The sequence below is a fragment of the Orycteropus afer genome, unplaced genomic scaffold, assembly GCF_000298275.1.
Source record: "Orycteropus afer afer isolate SDZICR_OR568_19922 unplaced genomic scaffold, OryAfe1.0 scaffold00583, whole genome shotgun sequence".
Taxonomy (NCBI): Eukaryota; Metazoa; Chordata; class Mammalia; order Tubulidentata; family Orycteropodidae; genus Orycteropus; species Orycteropus afer.
In genome coordinates this window covers 196,001-216,154 of record NW_006922170.1, presented here as the reverse complement: position 1 = coordinate 216,154, position 20,154 = coordinate 196,001, and the positions used below count along the sequence as shown (strand labels likewise).

Below are 20,154 nucleotides of genomic sequence, written 5' to 3'. Positions count from 1 at the left end.
TCCTCCCACAATTCCTCTGGTTTTCGGTCATTGGTGTTCAGTAGATCAAATCTGCTTTTTAGGTGGTCTCTAAATTCAAGAGGGATATAATCAAGGTCATATTTTGGTTCTTGTGGACTTGTTTTAATTGAACTTCAACTAGAACTTTCATATAAGCAGTTGATGGTCTGTTCCACAATCAGCTCCTGGCCTTGTTTTGGCTGGAGATACTGAGCTTTTCCATCTCCTCTTGCCACAAATGTAGTCGATCCGACTCCTGTGTACTCCATCTGGTGAAGTCCACATATATAGCCATCATTTGTGTTGTTGAAAAGAGGTTTTTGCAATGAATAAGTCATTGATCTTGCAAAACTCTATCATGCGATCTCCAGCATCATTTCTATCTCCAAGGCCAAATTTTCCAACTACTGGTGATTCTTCTTTGTTTCCAACTTTTGTATTCAGGTCACCAGTGATAATCAGCACATCCTGATTGCATGTTCAGTCAGTTTCAGACTGCAGAAGTTCAATTTCCTCATCTTTGGCTTTGGTGGTTGATGTGCAAATTTGAATAGTAGTAGTTATTAACGGGTCTTCCTTGTAGTTGTATGGATATTATGCTATCACTGATAGCGTTGTACTTCAGGAAAGACCTTGAAACATCCTTTGTGATGATGAATGCCACGCCATTCTTCAATTTGTCATTCCTGGCATAGTAGATCATATGGTTGTCTGATTCAAAATGGCCAAAACTGGTCCATTTCAGCTCACTAATGCATAGGATATCAAACTTTATGTGTTTTATTTCATTTTTTACAATTTCCAATTTTCCTAGATTCATAGTCCATACATTCTATGTTCTGATTATTAATGAATGTTTGCAGTTGTTTCTCCTCAATTTGAGTCATGCCATGTCATCAAATGGAGGTACCAAAAGCTTTACTTTATCCATATCATTAAGGTTGGTTCTACTCTGATGAGGCAGCTCTTCCCCATCATATTTGGAGCACCTTCCAACCTAAGGGGCTCGTCTTCTGGCACTGTATCAGACAATGTTTCCAGGCTATTCATAAAGTTGTCTAGTAATGTATCAGACAGTGTTTCTCTGCTTTTAGTAAGGTTTTCCCTGGCCAATTCTTTGAGAAGTGGATGGCCTCATCCTTCTTCCAACTCTGTCTCATTCTGTAAGCTGCGTTAAAACCTGTGCACCATGTACAACCCTGCTGGCATTTGAAACACCAGTGGCACAGCCTCTGGCCTCACAGTAACACGCAAGCTACCACAGTAAGACAAACTGACAGACAAGTTCATCTTCCTTAGCTCTTTAAAACCTCTCTGCCCTCCCCTTACCTGGATCCTGTTGCCGTCAGCCCCAGCTTTTCCTCCTTCCTGCTTTTGGGGAGGGGGCTGTCTGTCTCCTTCCCCTTGCCTGGATTCTGCCACCATCCCGTTGGCTCCAGCTTTCCCTCCTTCCCTAGTTCTTCTAAATTTGAGGTCCACTGTGGTAGTGGAGGCTGGGAGGCTGGCAAGTCCCAAATCATGAGTTAGGTGTTGGTCTGGAGGATTATCCTCACTCATGTGGTTGCAGAGGCTGACGAACCCAAATTGGCAGGTCAGGCAACTGGCTGCTGTCTCAAGTCCAGGGGTAAGATGTTGATAAACAAAATGCAGGATACAGTTATAGCGGCTGGCAAATCCTAAGTTCCTGGATCACATGTCAAGCTGGAGGTTTTTTATGACTATGCAGCTGCAGGGGCTGACAAGCTCAAGAATGGCAGGCAGTATAACAGGCTGCTGACTTCAGTGGATGATGAATTCAAGATCAGCAGGCAATATGGTGGGTTGTTGGCTCCCAGGACAGATATAGGCAGCATGACAGGATCCAGATGCACAGAAGGTACTATACAAAAATCAGTGTGGTATGGGAAATGAAGGTGGCAGTGTTTAATCTGATTCCAAGGTTTAAGAAAGCTGTGTGGTGCCCAACAGGCACAGGCATTCCATTACTAAGTAGTTGTGGTTGTTTAAAATTAAGTAAAAATATATTTTTTCAATTTATAAGTATCATTTTTCCAAACAGCTTCTAAATTGGCAGGACATATATACCTATTAAGCTGTCTGGATCTTACTACTTAATAAATAAAACTTTTAAGTATTTCTTTTGCCTAGGAGAACCATGAAAAAATTACTGGGAAATTAAGGTCACCACAAACCAAGGAAGTCTGGGAATCTCTGTTAGAGAGGTTACAAAACTGGAAAATATGTGTGATAGAAGACAAAGTTGAGGCCAACATTTTAAACTGATTTTTGTGGGATTCAGAATTTGGCCTAAAGGTGCTATTGTGTTCTATAATTGTAGCATACTATGGTATCATAAATAGTTCTCTGCTTGCCTGGCTTTTGATAGTAATTCTAGCTGTGATCCCCTTATGCCACATGTTCCTTGGAGCAGGAGACATGTGGATAACAACAGTTCAGTGCACCAGATTTCTACATTGGCAAACTGAAGTGCATTACTGAAAAACTCCAAGTAACTAAAGCAGTAGCTTATCTTTTCCATCTGATGCACATGGATTTAAAGATAGCTTCTACCCTTCCACGTGGCCAATGCCTATATTAACAAATAATTATTACATCTATAGACTACCTTCTTATAAATTTGCTTTCTTATAAGTATGAAAAATTTGACCATCATGCTTGGAATTCCAGATGTCTGCTTTTTCCAATAATGTTTCAGTGCTTTAAAAGAGCCCTGGTGGCACAGTGGTTAAAGTGCTCAGCTGCCAACTAAGAGGTCTGCGGTTTGAACACACTAGCTGCTCTGCAGAAGAAAGATGTAGCAGTGTGCTTCCATAAAGATTTACAGCCTTGGAAACCCTAGGAGGCAGTTCTGCTCTGTCTGTCCTACAGGGTTGTTATGAGGTGGAATTGACTCCACAGCAGTTGGGTTTTGGTTTTGGTTTCAGTGTTTTAAAAGAAAATAACTGCTAACCTACAATTGGATCCAATGAAAGTAACTTATAAGAATGAGATCAAAATAAAGACATTTTCATACCCCAAACAATGAAACAACCAAACAAACCTGATACAGTTTACCAAAGCAAATCCTAATTTTTTTCGAGAAATCCTTCGAAAGGTACTTTAGGGAGAAGGAAAGTAAGCTCAGACAGAAGGTCTGAGATTATAAAAATAATGAAAACTGAAGAGTGGCAAACGTGAGGGTAAATCTAAATGAATGGTGACGAAATAAAATCATAATTGTGTCTTACGTGGTTAAAACTTAGAATTAAAATATAGGCAAACAATAACAATGTGTTAGGACCCCCCCAAAAAAAATTCACTGCCATCAAGTTGATTCTGACTCATACTGACCCTCATTGGGTTTCCAAGGCTGTAAATCTTTATGCAAGCAGACTGCCTCATCTTTCTCCCATGAAGCAGCTGGTGGGTTCGAACCACTGAAGTTTTGGTTAGTAGCCGGATGCCTTAAACACTCTACCACCAGAGCTCCTCAATGTGTTAGGAAGGGAGTTAAAGAGAACATTTGCTATCAAGTTGATCCTAACTCATGGCGATCCCATGTTAGTCAGAGTAGAACTGTGCTCCAGAGAGTTCTCATTGGTTGAGTTTTTAGAAGTAGATAATGAGGTCTTTCTTCTTCTTTCTTTTTATAAGTTTTAATTTTATTTTTATTAGGTGAAGCTTTATGGTGCATATTAGTTTCCCATTCAACAGTTTATATATAAAGTGTTCCATGGCATTGGTTGCATTCCCCACAAAGTGCCAGCACTTTTCCCATTTCCACCCCAGGTTCCTCTTTTCCTTTTGTCATTGTTGAGGCATGGCAAGGGGGATGCCGCCAGTCCACAGGTATCTGCTAGGAGGGGGAATGCCCCAGTCCACTAGATCATGATGCAAACCAGTTTCCTGCTGGCTCTCTGGCCCCTGGCTGGAGGGAGTAGAAGGTGCCACTGGACTACAGGTTCTGGCGTGGGTGGTTGGGTATAGAAACTGGTGCCTCCAGTTAGCAGGCTCCCGTTGCCAGTGGCTGGGCAGAGCAGCAGAAACCACCAGTCTGTGAGCGGCCAGGGCACAGGAGTGGGTGCCACCATTCTGTGGACTCCTGGTACTGGTGGCCAGGTGGCAAGGTCATTTATCTGCAGGTCTGTGGTGTAAGTGGCTGGATGAAGGGGTGGTCACCACAAGTCCGTGAACCCCTGCCTCAGGGTGGCAGAGTAGTGGTAGGGCTGCCAGACCGTAATCATGATCACATGCTTGGGAGGGATTGGGGGATGGATGAAGGAGATGCGAGGCAATGCAGATCTGCAGGCCTCATGGACTGGAGGAGGGCTGGGGGGTGCAGTGGGTGAGATGAATGAGCTTAACCTTTGCAGGGCAGGGAGCACTCCTGCCTGGCTCTGGACACGGGTGTAGAGTCACTCCTGCTTGGCTGCACCGAGAAATTGGGACTTGGCTTGGGAACACTGTTTGCTTTGCCTCAATGTGGCCCACTGTGCAGGTTTGGCTGGCAGGGCATTGGTGATCTGTAATTCTTTGTGTGTGCTGTTTTTGTACAATCTTGCCTTCCACTTGGCACTCAGTCTAATTCTTTAGCCTCGCCTTTGATGCGCAGGGTTTGGAAGTTGTCATCTATATCCGATTCCTTTGTTTTCTTGGGTCTTTGTTGTAAAAGGGATGTTTTGAGGTGTCTGACTATGTTGGTGTCTTCGGCCACCTCTTCTTCTTCTGAGGTACCTCTGGTTGGACTCCAACCTGCAACCTTTTGGTTAGCACCTGAGTGTGTTAACCACTTATACCACCCAGGGATTCTAGGAAGTTACTGGAGTTCAGTTGTTCTAGGGTACTCACATTTTCCAGTAAAAATATGAAAGTATTCATTAATTTCATAATTCGATAAATATGTTATATATGTTGTGATTTCTAGCATAACAACTGAATAGAAATGCACTATATAATTTTCAAATTAGTTAATAGAAAAACAAAGTATCTCCAAAAAAATGAAGGAGAGGAAAAAATAATGAAGAAAATTATAAGATAAAAAAGAAGGAGGTATAGCTAATCCCAATGGTCACAAATTACATTAAATTGGATATATTAAATACTCTACTTAAAAGACAAAGATTTTCAGACTGGAATAAATAGTTAAATCCAAACGTATGCTGTTTATAAGAAATTCATATAAAGCAGGAGAACACAGAAAGACTGGAAGTAAAATAATGAAAAAAATTAACATACAGATACTAAATTGAGACTTTTAGAGAAAAGATATTTCTCACCAAAATGGAGTCACATCATTATAATAAAGGATGACATTATAAAAATTAAATTTGTATGCATTTAATAGGGAGCTCTGGTAGCGTAGTGCCTAAGGCACTTGACTGCTAATGTCTGGCTGTTCAAACCTACCAGCCACTCCTCTGAAGGAAGATGGGGCAATCTACTTCCATAGTGATACTGCCTCGGAAACCCAAGGAGGGGTCGCTATGAGTCGGGTCCAACTTGACGGCACATAACAACAACAACATGCATTTAATAATACAGGTTCAAAACATATAAAGAAAAAAATTGAATAGGACAGAAAAAAATAAACAAACACACAACCATGGTGAGTAATTACAAAATAGATTTGTCAGAAATGGGTAGAATCAACCAACAAAACACATCAAGAATCTAGATTTAACTGTGATGAACACACTTTACCTAATGGACATATATAGAACATTGTAGCCAATAGCTGCAGATCACTCATTCTTTTGATACACAAATAAAACAGTTTTTAAAACTGACCTCATATTATGGCATAAAATTTTTTCTATCAATGTCAAAGTTTTGACACTACAAAGAGCATGCAATTAAAGCAGAAATCTTTAACAACTGTAACAACAACAAAAACAAAAATACTCATAAAGTCTATATGTTTGGCAGTTAAAAAAACTGTTTTTAAATCCACCACTCCAAGAAGAAGTATAAAATAGAAAATATTTTGGAGAAAATAATAGTGAACATTTTAAGCCAAAACAGGTGAGGTGCAGCTAAAGAATACTTGGCTGGAAAGAAGTAGCTTTAAATATGTACAGTGTAGAAGAAGAAATTTAATGAACTAGACATTCACCCTAAGAAATTAGAAACAAAACAGCAAAATAAACTGAAGCAAAGCATTAAAAAAAAAAAAAGGTAAAGAGAAGAAAATTATGAAACAGAGAACAAATATACAATAGCATATCAATGAAATGGAAAGTTACTTCTTAAATTGACAAACCTCTGGAACAAGTGACCAAGAAACAAGAGAGAAAGGAAAAATAACTAATACCAGGAACAAAGAAGGAGACATTCCTACAGGTGTTGCTTATATAATAAAGGTCAGAGAACCTTAAGAGCATTTATAATTTTTCAAATTTAGGTAAAATAAACCAAACCAAACCCACTGCCATCGAGTCAGATCTGACTCATAGCGACCCCTCCCTGGGTTTCTGAGACAGTATCACTATGGAAGTAGATTGCCCAACCATCCTTCTAAGGAGTGGCTGGTGGGTTTGAACCACCAGCCTTCTGGTTAGCAGTCAAATACCTTAGGGACTATACCACCAGAGCTCCCTTAGGTGGAATAGGTGTCTGAAAATACAAAAGTTGCCAAAACTGACTCTAGAAAAAATTGAAAATGAAAGAATCTAAGAACAATTAAGGAAATTGAATCAATAGTAAAAATTCTTTGGGCAAAGACACAGGTCCAGATGGCTTAACTAGTGAGTTCCACTAAGCATTCAGGAATAATAAAAAGAAATGTTGTTTTTGTTGTTATGTGCCGTCGAGTCGGCCCCGACTCATAGCGACCCCTCCTTGGGTTTCCGAGGCAGTATCACTACGGAAGTAGGATTGCCCAACCCATAAAAAGAAATAGTCTTAGAAAAATTCTCCGAAACAACAGAAAAATAAGGAGTAATCAATCACTAGCTCATGTTATGGTGTTAACTGAACCTTGATACTAAAACTCCACAAGAACAGTATGAAAAAGGCAAACTTCAGGCCAATTCACTCATTAATATTGAACCAAATTGAGTTAATTCCAGAAATGCAAGTTTTGTTAAACATTAAGAAATCAAGGTTGGTTAAATACTAACAACTCAATCATATTAACAGATGAAAAGAAAAACTCACATGATCATCTTTATAGATGAAGGAGATTTAACATATGATAACATTCAATATCTACTAGTGATGAAAAGAAAAATTCTTAGCAAAAGAGGAATAGAAGGAAACTTTTTCAATATGACAAAGATGATCTATGAACATAACACTCTTAAAGGTAAAACGCTGACAATTTTTCTTGCAATATGGAAAAAGACAAGAATGTTCATAATCATGTTTATTCAACTGCACAGTAAGCAAGAAAATAAATAAAAGGTATATGATTTAGAAAGAACGGAACCAGACTGTCATTATTCATTGCATTAGTTTTCTGTTGCTAACAAATTATCACAAACTTAATGGCTTCAAACAGCACACATTATTTAAGTTTCCATGGGTCAGGCCTCTGGACTGTAATCAAGGATGATAGGTGCTTGACCTCACTGGTAATCAGGAGAATGAAAATTAAACCATTCTAAGATGTAAATATGAATCCCTGGGGGATAGAAGTGGTTAATGATCTTGGCTGCTAACCGAACACTTGGCAGTTTGAAACCACCTAGAGGTCCTTCAGAAGAAAGGCCTGGCAATCTACTTCGAACAAATTGACCTTTGAAAACACTGTGAAGCACAGTTCTACTCTGACACACATAGGATTGCCATGAGTCAGAATCAGCTCACTGGCAACTGATTAAGATATAAATATATACTAATATGCTAGCAAAACAGCAACAATCAAATGCCATACCAAGTTTTGGTAAGAATGTTCCACAATGGGAACTTACTTACACTGCTGGAGGGTGCATATTGGTAGAACCATCTTGAAATTCACTTTGGTGTAATCTATTAAAATTGAAGTTACACATACACTGTGATTCAGCAATTCCTTGCCACACTTCTCTATAACTCTAAAGGAAATATGTGCCCACGTGTTATGGGACAATGTACAAGAATTAGAATAGTTTCACTATAACCCTGAACTAGAAATAAATCTTATGTCCACCATTAGAATGGATAAGCAAGTGAATGATCGTCACACACGTGATATGAATGAATTGCACAATCATCATGTTGAGTGAAAAAAAGAAAACAGAAGACTACCACAATTATGATCACTGTCATATAAAGTAAAATTTTAAAAGCCCAATATTATTTAATGAAGTATACATAAGTATATATGAGAGCAGTAGTGGTTAAGTGATGAAACTCTCTTTTTCTGTGAGGCAGACCTGGATTTCATTCCTGGTCCTTGTACTTCGTGCAGTCACCAGTCATCTGTTGGTGGAAGCTTGCATATTGCTATGAGGCTGAACAGGTTTCACTTGAGCTTTTTTAGTCTAAGACTTTGAAGAAAGGCCTGGTGATCTACTTCTGCAAATCAACCATTTAAAGCCATTGAATCCAGGATTTAATTTGCAACTGAACGTGGGGATGGCAAAGGACCAGGCAGTATTTCGTTCCATGGTGCATGGGGTCGACATGAGTTGGAGGTCAACTTGACTGTAGCTAACAACAGCAACAAACAGTAAAAAGTAAAAAGAAAAAGAAGGAAATGATAAGTCAAGAAGTCAGTGTAACGGTTACCACTCATGTGGTAGAGGGAGGAAGTTGTGATTAGGAGGTGATTCAGAGATAATGTCTCTGGGATTTATTTCTAGGAATTATATAAATATCCGTTAAACTGTTTAACTCTCTCTCTCTAAACAAACATTTCTGTAGACCTTATAGTTTACATTACAGTTTTAAAATTACATTTTAAAATGAAAATGATTACTGAGGAGGCAGCCTCCTTTTAAAAAATCCCACCCTTTTAAAGAAGTTGTTATCTTGTGGCAAAACACTTAAGAATCGTCAGACTTAAAGTTCAGCTAAGTATTGTTTTCTTTCAAAATGCCTAATCATCTGAGTTGTACTTTTATGTGCAACAAGTCAGTAGTGAGCTGCTCTCCCTGCAAGCTAAAGGCAATGCATTGCCAGATGAGAAAGTAACTAATTTTGGAAAAATACTTATGCTATGGAGGGAGCATTTTGATAATGGATATTTGGAAAATTTTCTTTGCTATATGATTTTTTTGTTCAAATAATGTGTCACCTCGAATAAGTCTCAAATCTGTATGCTTACAAGTTTTTCAACAGAAACTTCAAATAATTGATGGTCAGAATTAAAAATAGTTGTGAGTTAAAAAGTGAAAGTAATATTTCAACTTCATATGCATGAATCACTAATGCCAAAGATTAAGAAATTGAAGATTCTTACCAGCTTCTTCAGTCTGAAATTGATCAAACATGAAATTGAGATGTGTTGATAATTACAGGTGATTGATATGAGAAAGTTAGAAACATAAAAAGAAGGATCAGTAGCTGGAAAATAAGGCCTTGGTGATAGAAACGACGTTGTGGATTGCATGATAGAATTTTGCAAAATCAACAACTTCTTCATTGCAAATATCTTTTTCAACAACATAAATGGCAACTATACACATAGATCTTGTAACTATAGACATGGACTTCGCCAAATCTAATACACAGGAATCAAACCGATTACATCTGTGGAAAGAGACAATGGAGAAGCTCAACGTCATCAGTCAGAACAAGGTCAGGGGCCAGTTGTGGAACAGACCATCTTTTGCTCATATGCAAGTTCAAATTCAAGCTGAAGAAAATTAAAACACATCCACAAGAGCCAAAGTACAATCTTGAGTATATCCCATCTGAATTTAGAGACCATCTCAAGAATAGACTTGACACACTGAATATTAATGACCAAAGACAAGATTAATTGTGGGATGACATCAAGGACAACATACATGGAGAAAGCATAAGGTGATTAAAAAGGCAGGGAAGAAGAAAAGACAAAAATGGTTATCAGAAGAGACTCTGAAACTTGCTCTTGAATGCAGAGGAGCTAAAGCAAATGGAAGAAATTATGATGTAAAAAATCTGAATGGAAGATTTCAAAGGGCAGCTCGAGAAGACAAATAAAAGTATTATGAAGAAATATGCAAACACCTTGAGTTAGAAAACCAGAAGGGAAGAATATGTTTGGCATTTCTCAAGCTGAAAGAACTGAAGAAAAAAGCCTCGAGTTGCAATATTGAGGGATTCTGTGGGCAAGATATTGAACAGCACAGGAAGCATCAAGAGAAGAAGGAATACACAGAGTCACTGTACCAAAAATAATTGGTTGATGTTCAACCATTTCAGGAGGGAGCATATGACCAAGAATTGATCGTATTGAAGGAAGAAGTCCAAGCTGCGCTGAAGGAGTTGGTGAAAAAAAGAGGCTCCAGGAATTGATGGAAAACCCACTGAGATGTTTCGACAAATAGCTTCAATGCTGGAAGAGCTCACTCCACTCATGTATGCCAAGAAACTTGGAAGACAACTACCTGGCCAACCAACTGGAATAGGTTCATACAGCTACAGGGAATTGCCAACAATTCAAGCCGGATTCACAAGAGGGCATGGAACAAGAGATATCATTACTGATGTCAGATAGGTGTTTTACTGACTATGCAAAGGCATTTGACTGTGTGGATCATAACAAATTATGAATACCATCATGAAGAATGGGAATTCCAGAACAGTGAAATGTGTTCAGGAGGAACCTATACATAGACAAAGAGGCAGTTGTTCAAACAAAACAAAGGGATACTTCATGGTTTAAAATCAGGAAAGATGTGTGCTAGGGTTGTATCCTTTCACCATACTTACTCACTGTATGCTGAGCAAATAACCTTAGAAGCTGGACTGTATGAAGAAGGATGTGACGTCAGGAATGGAACAAAATTAAAATGCTAAAAATGATCAAATGGGTCTGTTTTACCCTCAGGTTGAACACCTGTGAAGAGTAGATAATTATACCTAGGACAGGACTACAATCTAAATCAGGATGTGAAACAAACATATAATATCCAAGCTAATGTCATTTACAGCAAACTTGCTTCCTTGTTTGAGAGTCTATTTTTTCCCTGGCTTTTGAGCTTTTTGAAAAGATTCTTTCATACATTTTATTTTCTAAGTTTTGTACCCAGATCATAAGGCACAATCCATTATTCAACTGTGATTTTATTTCTCAGTATCTAGATCTGTGTTTCTTTCAAATATTCGCAATTACCGCTAACTGCATTCTGAAAACCCTGGTGGGTATGACTATTTAATCATCTTGATTTCTCAGGCGACCACCTTCTTAGCCCTCATTTGCCATAACTTCAAGGTTTGCTTGAATAGCACCAGTTTTAGCAGCCCCTCAAGATGACTATGGGCTATTTAATTACAAATTGAAAAATCTAGTCTGTTAGCATGAAGTAAAGAGCAATAATTCCCTCACCTGTATCTCCAAGGGACACACTAATCTTTAAATGTTGTGTGGGAGGCCTCCACATAAACAAAATATATACTGCTGCTAACATCTTAGCTACCCACAAAGATATTTAAATCAAACTACAGTAACATCTGGTTTTCCATAAATCAAAACCTTCGAGGCTGTCCCTAAAGGACCATTTGCCATTTAAAGGGAGAATATTAATGGAGGGAAGAGAGCAATTAAAAAACTGTGGGCTTCATTTGGAAACATTCTCCTGATAACCTGCCCCACACATTTATTCCCATAATATATCTTCTCAGCTCAGGAGATGCTAGCCTATTTGGGATAACTTGTAAATCTCTTTCTTTCAGAACACTGACAAGATGACTCCCTTGATATTTAGCAAAAGGCTACAGCTCTTGGTTTGAACTAAGGTGAACATACCTTATCTTCATCAGTAATGTGCACACTTGCTTCACTGCTGAAATATCATCAATGTCCATGGTAACAAGCTTCCTCAGTCTTCAAACTGATCACTTAACAAAGAAGGAAAGAAAAAATTTTTTTTTCCAGTGAGAGACACAGACTCTATGGTTTGATGGCTATTGAAATTCATTGAAACAGACTCAACTTTATTCTCTTTCTCCTTATTAAAAAAAAATGACATACTTTATAATGGTGCACAGTGTGATTAATGACATTGATCTCATTAAATTGCTCACCTGGAAAGTGTTGCATTGGCAAATGTTGTGTTAGGTATATTTTTACAGCAATAAAAAGGCATGCCTTTAAATGGCTACTAAAAGATACAAACATAATGCTTAAATATTTTTCTATATTTCACCTTCACCTCTGAGAAAGTGCCAGGGGGAATCTGTAGAACTCTGGCCTCCTTGGTCGTTAATGAGCAGTAACTTGGACATACTCCTTAGCATAGCGCAGTTTGATAGTGCCTTTGACGCCGGTGACAAGTTAAAGAACAGATGGGTAGGGTGGATAAGAAGGCCTCTACTTTGACAGTGATATTCTAGGCAGAGACATCTAATGAGCGACAGTATAAAGGCATGTGGCAGCTCTGGGGCGAATTCTTGCCTTAGTGTAAAATTACTACCCGAACACGTACGAAGTTTGATCAACGTCTTGGTCCACATTTCTCTTTTCCGATTAATTTCATTTTCATAGTAAAACAGAGTTGCGGGGCTAATGGCAAAAGAAAAGGAATGGGAGGAAATGGCATCATAGGTTAGAACACAGACATTATGCTCTTTGAACCACTCCTTACAACTGGATGGCTTGCTAAACAGTGAATTTTCAAAATTAAGTGCATACACATCACATGGGAATGTTGTTAAAATACATATTCTGATTCTGTAAATCTGGATTGGTGCCTGGGATTCTGCATTCCTAATAAGCTCCCAAGTGATGCTGCTGTTGCTGCTGGCCTGGGGACCACCCTTCGAATATCGATGCTGTAAGACTGTATTTGATTTTGAATCCTGTCTGATGTCAAACCATTCAAGTAGAGTCATCTCCCCTTAGGCTGAAAATAAAAGAAAAAAAACTCATAGGCAGAATAAATCTTAAGGCAAGGAACATTTAACAAGTATTCTCTCTTATTTCCTTCACAATTAATTTAATCTTAATAAAAACTCCAAGGTGTAGTGAACATTTAAAGTCACATGCCTAGAAAGGTATGGAGACATGGAGCAACAGTTTGCGCTGTTGTCTCATGTCTTTAAGTTGTTGCTTTGTATACCATTTTATGTGAGTAAAAGGGCTTTTGTCTGCATGAATACATCTGATCCTCACACATACACCCTGTGAAAAAAGTTGGGTAGATCTTATTATCCTCATTTCATAGATGAGGAAAGTAAGGCAGGAGAGATTAAACGGTATGGACAAGGTCCCACAGCTAATTAGCAACAGAGCTAAAGCTGTCACTGAGCCCTTCTGACCTCCACTCCTTTTCTCTCTTTTATCATTATCTTGCTACTCAACAGTAATCAATTTGTAAACTAGAATGAAAACAACAAGAACCAGGAATATGCTTTAGAAATTTCCAACAGGGAAAATTAGCATTATTTACAAACTAAACCAATTAAAATAACATTTAGATAGGAGACTCTGGTGTTCAGCTTTCATTTCAGTATCAAAGGTCTCAAAACTTAAAATTCCAGTGTTTCCTAACTCTACAAAGATATCCTGGGGGGTGCGGGGTGGGTAGCATGAATCATACTTTTGTTAACCTTAAGACATTTTGTAATTATTATACTTTTATTCTCATACTTTAAGCTAAATTATTAATTGTTTTTCCTGATTTAAAAAATCTGCCTTGAGTGTCTGGGAAGCAAAACTCATTTCAGGCAAATCTGCTTTATTTCTCTTAACAACAAAAATATCGACCTTCAATCGACACAACATGGTCCACAAAGACAATGTTCTACATCCTACTTTGGTGAGTAGCAATTAAAGTCTTAAAAGCTTATAAGCTTCCATCTAAGATGTAGTTCTTGGTCTCTCCTCATCTGGAGCAAAGATGAGTGAAGAAAATAAAAAACACAAGGAAACAATCAGTCCAGAGGACTAATGGACCACGTGAACCCCAGCCTCCATGACTCTGAGACCAGAAGAACTAGATGGTACCAAGCTACCACTGCTGATTGATCTGAAAGGGATCACAGTAGAAGTTCCTGATAGAATGGGAGAAAAATGTGGAACAAAACTCAAAATCATAAAAATGACCAGGCTTATTGGTCTGATAGAGACTGTTGGAATCCCCGAGACTGTGGCCTTTAGATGGAACTGAACTCACCTCCATGCCTCAGCTTTCAGTCAAACAGTCCTTTAAGGTGAATGATAACACCAGGAAGGTATGCACTCGTTGGAACAAATCAACTTAATTAGATCAAGAGGGAAGCTTTGGCCTAGGGATAAAGGTGAGAAGGTAGGAAGGGATAGGAAAGGAGGAGGAAGAGAAGTGATGAACACAGGGAAGATGTGGGAAGAGTGCTGTTACTTGTGGGTATTGCAGTGTATGTCACAAAATGTGTATGAATTTGCTTTGTAAACTTTCACCCAAATCACAATTAAGAAAAAAACAAAACTTTACAGATTATTCTAATGCCTATGTCTTCAGTCTTTCTCTCAATTGGCTCATATCTATAAGTATTTAAACATAAACATCTTTCTCCTCTAATAAAAGGCTCTCCTTTCAACCCACATGCTGCTACACTTACCACATTATTTTTTTCTTTTCTCCAGAAACATTTTTAAAGATTTGTCTCCATAGGCTATCTCCCCTTCTCCATTTTACTCCTCAGCCTGATAAGTTTAGATTCTGCCTTTAAGAGTCCATTGAAACCACTAACCCTAAAGTCTTCAATTACCTACATATTGGTTAGCTCTATGGATTCACTTGACTTTCTCAAGCAGCATTTGATTTCACAAATGTCCTTTCTTTTGTGAAGTGCTCCCCACCCACTACTTCTGAAGCTAAAGGCTTTACTGAGTTCCCCTACTTCCATGTTTGTTTCTTCTCAGCTTCCATTATAGAGCCCTCCAATATTCAGTCTTCATTGATTCAACAAATATTTATTCAGCATATACTCTCTTTTCTCTGTTATGCTAGGTGCTGGAGACAAAATTGTGATTAAAAATATATTTTCCCTACTCTCCTGGAACTTACCTTCTAACATGGAGATGGGTCCTAGGAGGTCGGGAAAGACTTCCCAAAAGGGAATGATGGTATAGTTGAAATTTGAGGGATTAGTAGGAATTGATGAGGTGAAGAGGGATGAAAAGAATCGTTCTGTGCACAGAGAATGAATGTACAAAGGCGTTGGGCTCATGAGAAGCAAGGTAGATGACAGGATTAGGCTAGAGAGGTTGGGATGGTCTAGAACATGCAGGGTATTATGGGACATGTTATCTCTTTTGCTTTTTTCCTCAGAACAGTAGGAAACATGTCAATGTTTCCTAGTCAGAGGGACATGGTCAGATCTGCATTTCTTAAAGATCACTCAATGTGTCCATAGTGAACACATTGAAGACTGCAATAGTGGGTCAAGGTAGATCAGTAGGAGTCTGTTGCTGTGGGCCAGATTGTAAATGAATGATGATTGTTTAGTGTAGACTGATAGCAGCAAAGATTGAGAGAAGAAAGAAAGTGTTGGATTAGATATGAGGAAGATTTCAAAGATGGTTTATGGGGTAAATGATGTTTGAATTATTTGTATAAGAGGTTAGAGTTGTGGATAGGTTAGGAGGTAAACATTAGTAGAGAAAAATGGATATACTTTCCATTTTAATGGAAAGGTAGAAAGACTAGATCAGGGTGCAGGTGGGTTTATTGGTTCAGAGGCTGGACCAAGTCTTTAAGGTGAGTGGGTTCCTATTTCCATGACAACTGTGAGTAGAGAGATAAAATTACCATGGTGAAAAAGTAAGTTTAGCAAATTGGGAAATGTTTGAAATGGCAGTTGAAAATAAGGCCAGGCGAACTTGGGAAGTTTACTGGCTAATGGATTTCTGATTCCAAAAATGAAAGTAAATGCTTCATCAATAAAAAGCCTTCTTGTACTTCTTGCCATCACTCTCTCTATTCTTTTGAAAATTTTAACTGGATTTTGGGAGATGCATCAGGCGTAAAAGGGAAACCTGATAATGTTTTCTCTCTCTGCTACACTGAGGCTGACAAGTAGGGAAGAATGGCACGCACACATGCTAAACATTGAAAACTTTATGCTGATCCATTGTTGATGTGACCACATAAAAGAAAGTTACCAAATACTTGCTCAAAATATATTTTCCTAGGAGGGCAGTTGACCACTAATAGAATTTAGATGAGCTCTGGTAGAGATCTAGAGGTTTCTCCTTAATTATGAAGGGTAACTTCTGGAGATGTGAGTGAGTTCTGGATGTACATCATGCTTCTAGCTCAGTAGCATTCTAAGTGTGCATAGTCAAATCCTGGAAGACATCTAAGTTAAGGAAAGTTCTAGGAAGGGGCTACAGGCAGCTATACCAGTTATCGAGCACAGGACAGGGATACTTGCTGTAGAAAGCTGAGTGTTCTCATAATATACTGCACACAGAGAAGAACCTGCCCAAGGACAGCATTCCTGACAATTCTCATTTTCTTCCCACTTCTCTCTGGCTGCCAAATCACTGAATGGATTATGTAAATGTATATTGTGGAAAAGGGTTCCAGTGGCATTCTGGGGTTGATGCAGGAGGAATCCTTCCATCAGGTCAGGATGAGCCAACTGGAATTGCATGGAGACTGCTGAGGAAGAGTCCAACATTAAGCTAATGGAAAAAGAGACCATATAGGAGAATGGAAGAGATTTGCATTAGATAGCATCACTTGCAGAAAACAGAAGTAAATATTAGATAGCATGTGCTGTGTGTTCACAGTAGTGTGTGCAAGAATCAGGCCATAAAAAGTAAGAGATAGGTTATAAGATGTGCTAAGAAAGGAAGGAAAGTGGAAATTAAGAGTGTTAGATTCAAAACTCAATAAAGAAATGAAGATTATTTAGTACATTAAAAGCCTGTATTGGAAAGAGTAATGAGGAAAATTGACACTGTAAAATCACTAAGGTGGAGGAGAGTTTGAGGAGTTCTCCCCATTACATAGCAATGAAATGCAAAGAGGTACAAATTCAGAGAAATTATAAATGTGGAAGTCAGAGAGCAGAGAGTCAGCAGCAGAGATGACCTTATCTCTGAAGACTGGATAAAAAGGAATGGAGCAGAAATAGTAACAAAAGAGGTAATAAGAAAAAAAAATTGCTAGGAAAACAAAAAAGTTGGATTTTTAGATTAAAATAATTGACGATATAGGTGTCTGAGGAATTTCCTAAAATATATTATTTTCTCACTTTGGAAAAGAGGTCAAAATAATATTGACTACATTTAATTGTAGGTATTATGTTTTGGTTTACAATGAATTATTATGTGTCAACTGGGATCAGAGCAAAGTTTTAATTGGTTGATGACACCTGGTGATAATTGTTTTAATCTCTAAGTATAAACTTTGATTCTCTATGTAAGCTAAAACAATAGGGCCAAAAACAATTAGGATCTCAGCATGCTTTATGAATACATAAGGTAATAAGACAAATTTCTCCTCCTTCTAATTATAGAAACCTTGGTACTGATGCTGTTCAGTTCCTATGCTTTTGCTTATGCTTTGATTCTGAACTTGACACCTATGTCATTCTTGTTAAACACAAGCAACTGAGAAATTGACAGGAGCAAATAAATCATGGTTTGGAATGTGTAATTAATACACACCTCTTGTATATTATATACATCTCAGGGAGGAACATACAAATATTGAAAATACTCTGCCCAGGGACAAGATCACAGGGAATAGGCCATTTGGGTCACTTCCTTGTCCTCTATCCCTAGCAAATAGGCCTTGGATCATTTTTTAAGTACCTCTGCTCGATTAGGTTGGTCTGTGAATGGGTCAGAATATAATACAATAAACGCTTAGTTTAATTTCTCTAGCTAAATTAGGAGCCATCTGGAAAAAATTGGCTAACTTCACAGATTAAAAAATAAATAAATAAATAAACAAGACCTTGGTATTTTCAGCTTTCATTAGGTTTGCTGGGGTAAAAACCAACCTCAAGTGCTCAGTGCCTTTACAATAACAAACGTTTACTTTTCACTGTGGTTACGTTTTTTGGCTGTGGTGCCCATGGCTCTTCTCCATGTGTCTTCTTCATTCCAGGATCTCTTCTGAAAGATCATCCCTTATGTGGAACATGAATTTCTTATTTCAGAGGGAAAAAAAGGAAGGCTGAAACACAAACACATTTTTTTTTCCCTGCTTCTGCTCACTTGGAAGGCATAACCAGTTCCTTGACATTGTATTGGCCAAATCAAGTCACATGGCCAAACCTGACATCAGTAAGGTAGGAAGATACACCCTTCTCACAGGGCATTTCGGAAAATCACATGGCAGTTGACAGGGATGTATAATCCTTTTATAAGAGGGAAGCAAATAATTGGGAAATCTACCACACTTGGTAAAATTAAATGCAAGTAAGCTTAAAAGTCATAATGCATAAACAAGAAGAGAAATAAGACCCCTCTCCTTTGTTTAAAAAAAAAAATACAAGGGATAAAAAAAAAACATTATGTATTATATACAGAGTCACAAGGAAAATAATAAAGTCAGACAGATTAAAGCAATTTGTAAATCTCTCTCATGCAGATATAAACAAAAATAAGCCATAGAATGAGACAACTAGAATATAATTTATCATACCACTTAGTCAGTGAAAAAAAAGATCAAGTCATTAGATGCCCAAAAGGCATGTGATTAAAGTTAATCTCTATTTTTTTATAATAATTATTTGTAAATTAGGAATAGAAGGATACTTCGTCAATATTATCAATGTGTTTAACTCAAATCAGAAGCCCATATATTTAATATTGAAAACAGAGACAGTCCCACTAAAGTCAGGAACAATACAAGGATGTCTTCTATTCTTATTATAATTCACTTTTCTTCTGGAAGATATAGCCAATTCTATACATTTAGGAAAATACTAGAAAAGTGGTGGTGGGGAAGAAGCTCTATTTGCAGAAACTACCTACACAGAAACTTAAGAGAGGAAACCTTAAAACTATTAGAATGACTATAAATCTCAACAAAGCAGCTGGTTACAAAGTAATCATTCAAAAATTAATACTGCTTCTATAAAACAAGAATTAGCTGAAATATAATAGAAAAAGATGCTTTACTGACAACACAGCCACCTTCTTAGTACGTATCCAGAGCAGAGTTTGCCCTGAGTTATACTATATGAGTTCATTTCTCAGACTACAGTAAATTTTGATTTGCTCCTGACCCAAAGACAGTCACACATAAGCCATCCAAGAGGCTTGGATCAAAGTGATCTATGATTGCTACTCTCTCTGAACCAGATTTTCTCTATTAATATGAAACCCACTTAAGGACAGTCATGAGAGCATCTCAGAAGCTGAGACACACACAGGAAGAAGGGAGTTAGAATTAGCCAGAAGTCAATAGGTGCTTTGAAATTAAGGGGAGAACCAGAGAATTCAATGAGAGTATAGGAGGGAAATTCAGAGAAGTGAACAAATATATGTGCTACTTTCATGAGTATAAGGTGCTGGTGGTGGTTGCTCGAGTCAATTACAGTTCGTGATGACCCCATGTGTTACTGAGTAGAACTACTCTAGAGGGTGTTCGTGGCTGTAATCTTAATGGAAGCAGATCACCAGGCCGTTTCTTCTGCAGTACCTCTAGGTAGGTTGGAATCACCAACCTTTATGTTAGCACTCAAGTGCCAGCCATTTGTGCCACCTAGGGACCTTCTGGAGTATATATTAAATATTCAGATGTAAGACATATTTATAAGGATATTAATCATGGTACACATTGTAATAGTAATATCTGAAAATATCAAAAATATTTAAATAGATATTTAAGTATATTTAAATAGACTGTGATGGTGGAGCAAAGAGCAAGTCTGCATCTCTGTATGTGGGAGATGATGACTTCCATTGCTCCGTGATGGCTTGGAATTTTATTTATTAAATAAAGTCAAATTAGAGTTTTTTTTTTGCATTTTCAAAAATATTTATTTATTAGGCGGGGCAAGATGGCGGACTAGGCAGAAGGATTGCACAGACCCTCTTCAACAAAGAAAAGGGAAACCAATTAACACAGACACAGAAGA

The 20,154-nt window shown here is 37.9% G+C and overlaps 1 pseudogene; it reads right to left on the bottom strand.

Annotated features, from left to right (window-relative positions):
- LOC122151587 overlaps positions 1 to 11,934 on the bottom strand; it is an 89,209-nt pseudogene extending 77,275 nt beyond the window's left edge.
- Between the last annotated feature and the right edge of the window lie 8,220 nt (positions 11,935 to 20,154).